Source organism: Centruroides sculpturatus, unplaced genomic scaffold (assembly GCF_000671375.1).
Source record: "Centruroides sculpturatus isolate CEXI.00-Female unplaced genomic scaffold, Cexi_2.0 scaffold67, whole genome shotgun sequence".
Lineage (NCBI taxonomy): Eukaryota > Metazoa > Arthropoda > Arachnida > Scorpiones > Buthidae > Centruroides > Centruroides sculpturatus.
The window spans coordinates 795,785-799,279 of NW_019384305.1; the positions used below are offsets into that span (position 1 = coordinate 795,785).

Genomic DNA, 3,495 nt, shown 5'->3' on the forward strand with positions numbered 1-3,495 from the left:
TATTATATAATAAATGAATGAAAATAAAGAAATAAGATATAAAAGTTCGGTTATTAGTAAAATAAAGAGAAAAAAATTACATATTATACATTGTAAAAATACGTATAGAAGTATAGAAAATTGAGTGTATTTAAACAGAAACACGAGTAAATTATTAACTAATTTGTAGTGTCCGATTATCTGATTTCAATCAATTCTTACATTTACTTAATTGAAGTAAAGAGGATGATTATCGTCTAGTTCTAAGAGCTCTAGATCTGTATTTTAAGTAGAATTCCTGATAAAAAAAAATACAATTATGACCATACTTTTTTTTTTATTTAAAATTGAATTCTTTTTGTATGAATATAATATAATAGAAAATGAAGGTTTAGTTACAGAAAAATTGCGATATTTGCCAGGCAAACCACTTATTATATATCCTTATATAAAACGGTCGAGTGGCCAATCGAGTCGCGTGAGTACTAACCCCACCCAAACTAATACTTGGAACATTCGCAAGTTGTTGGTGCGAAGCTAACAATGTAGATCAAAAAACTTTCCTTTCTATCGTATTAATTTGGCTTTTGTCCATATTCAAAGATACACGCCATGATAATGTTTTGATAAGGTATGATCCTTTTTTACCTCCTCTCGTATTGAATTCGTTAAAGTAGTAGCAACAAATTATTGCTAATATTTTTAGACAGATGATTATATCATAATTCTCTTAATCCATTTAGCATTTTACTTTATCATTTATTGAATATTTTATATACAGTTTATCCGTTATTGAGCTCAGTGAAGGGTGAAGCAAGTCAAAATGTTTTAGTTCAACTTATTCGTATTTATATTCTTCATATTTTTTAAAAATAAAATTAACTATTTATCTCATTTTTTAAATATCTAAATGATATAAAATTTATCTAATCAAATCTTTGTAGACTTTAATTATAATTTTACGTTATAATTAAACGTTAAAATTCTGTAGAGAACCGTAGAAGAGAGCTTTAAAATTCATATTTATTGAATTATTTTTTAAAATATAATTGAAGATAATAAAACTAGAAGGTTGTAAAATTATTCTGAACAGTTCAATATCTGCAATTAACTAAGATATTTATTTTTAAAAAATTGTTAAAGTTAGAAAGCCGTATCTTAGTTCCACTAGATTACTTACGGTTGATGTACCTTTTCAAATCTCCACCTGACTTTGATAAGCTCTTTCCTTGCATATATGACTTTGCACGTTAATGAAGATGATAAAAAATCAATGCTCTATGCATAAATATAGAGCAATATTTAAAAAAAAATAAATAAATTTATTGCAATAAATAAATAGATAGTATCAGTATCTATTATGCATTTACTTACTTTTAAACAGTTTCAAATTTTATTTATTAGTATTTAAAGGTTATATTAACTAAGTAAATGATATTTAACGAAAAATCTTTTTTTTTCCTATATACTGTATCTTATAAATGATTATTTTAACTCGTAAAAGAAGAATTTTAATTTATAAATTATAATAATAGTCTTTGGAAAATAAATTGGACAATATATCTGTGTTTTGGAAACATTAAATTCGATATTGCGTGAATAATAACTTTTTAAAAACTATTTAAATATTAAAATTATACCTGTATCATTTAATTTTAAAATATATTAAAATAAGTTTTTATACACGACACTTTCATATATATATATAGGTATATAATTTAACTGTATTTTGTTTTGTATGTTCCAGTTACACTTATAAATCATAAATTAGATTTAGGACGTGTCTCTTTTTAAAATTTTAATACAATTGATTACAGTCTTTACAATGATTATAAAGAGTGGCTGAAAAATCAGTTATCTAGGGAGAACTGGGGATTTATCTCCTTCCCTCTCGAAGGCCCTGTTAATGTACAGTACAGTACGTATGTATATGTGTAAATATATATACATATACTTCTTATAATTAAATACTTAGTAAACACACCTCATATATATTTGTATACATGTGTGTGTGTGTGGTGTGTAGCGCCTCATTAACGTATGAAAATAACTGCCATGGCCGAGGGTTTCATCTTACTATTCACTACTAATTTTTGTTCCATATTTGTATCTATATAAGCTAGTGTTTTTAAAGAAATTGGACTAGACTTAAGTATTTAAGTGCTTAAAAAGAGCTTTATGTGTAATATATATATATTATAGATTGCAAAGCATTTTATGTTATAAGTATAAAAATTTTATTGCGCTATATAAAACTATTTATTACGTTATAAATAAACTTAAATATTTTATAAAGTATAACAATGCTGTAACACGTATTATATATATAACAGCATTAATATACTGTATACATTAAAAAATATCTAAATTTATTTATAATGTAATGAATATAACAGTTTTATGTAGTTGTAATAAAATTGTTACACTTATAAAATGCTATTACAGTAGGCCTATTAAAATAAATTTCTAGTCTAACTATTTTTTGTTATTGTTATTAAGAATGAAGTAATATATAGAAAGAAGAATATATATATTCAATTTAGGAATTTAAAATACGATCACTATCTTAAAATTAAGTACTGTAATTTTCCTTAAATTTTTATATTTAAATATGTTAAACTATAAAAATTCTTATAACAAGAATTTTTATAGTCTAACTTATTTAAATATTATAAAAAATCATCTCGAATTACCGAAATAATCAATGTTTTGTAACAATTTACACTTCGACTGATCTTAAAACTCTTTTATCATTTAAGACAATTGACTCTGACAATGTCAAATTTACTTACTATTAAGATATTTCAATATAACTAATTTACATAATTTTAAGTTAAATACGTTCTCTGGAACCTTGGATAATAGATTCTTTTACATATAATTCTACTATACTTTATAAATTTTCTTAGAAGGACCACGAATTAGACTATAAAATAAACCACACGTTACAAAATTTACCGCTAGATAGACGTAAAATGTTTAATGCTTATGATAAAGTAACTATATAAATTGAAAAAAAACTCCCGTTACATTGTTTATATTCGTGCACATTTCAGTTATAAATTAATTTAGTCACTTTTTTAAAGTGGTATTAAAGTAACTCGCATCCGTTGGTGAATATGTTTTATGTAAACGAGGAGTGGTTTTAAAAATAAGTTCCTTTAAATATTAGTGAATTGAGCCTGAATAATAAATAAAGTAAAATAAAATCTCAAGAGTTTTTAGCAAAAATTAACTGAAGAAACAATTTTAAAAAATATTCAGAAAGTTTTATCATTCTCAACCAGTCTTAAAACGTTCAATCTTATATACTACATATTAGACAATAAATACCAGTCGACCCCCTATAATACTGTTGATTATTCCGTTTTATATGAATTCCATGTTGTACGAGTCACTTAGATCTTACAAATACGTGTGGCGGGCTGTGAACGGCTCACGTATTTGTAAGATCTAAGTGACTTGTACAACATGGAATTCATATAAAACGGAATAATCAACAGTGTTATAGGGGGG

General features: G+C 24.5%; 1 protein-coding gene across 4 annotated transcripts in view; it reads left to right on the forward strand.

Moving 5' to 3' along the window:
- Positions 1-3,495, forward strand: part of LOC111618824 (regulator of G-protein signaling 17-like) — a 42,086-nt gene that overhangs the window by 4,270 nt on the left and 34,321 nt on the right. Inside the window, exon 1 of one of the 4 annotated variants that reach the window (XM_023360420.1) lies at positions 524-610. The exons of 2 other annotated variants lie outside the window; for them this stretch is intronic. The gene's annotated coding sequence lies outside the window, so the exon portion shown is untranslated. Of the gene's footprint in view, positions 1-523; positions 611-3,495 lie in introns of those variants that run through there. One more of the 4 variants, XM_023360438.1, reaches the window with a different exon arrangement.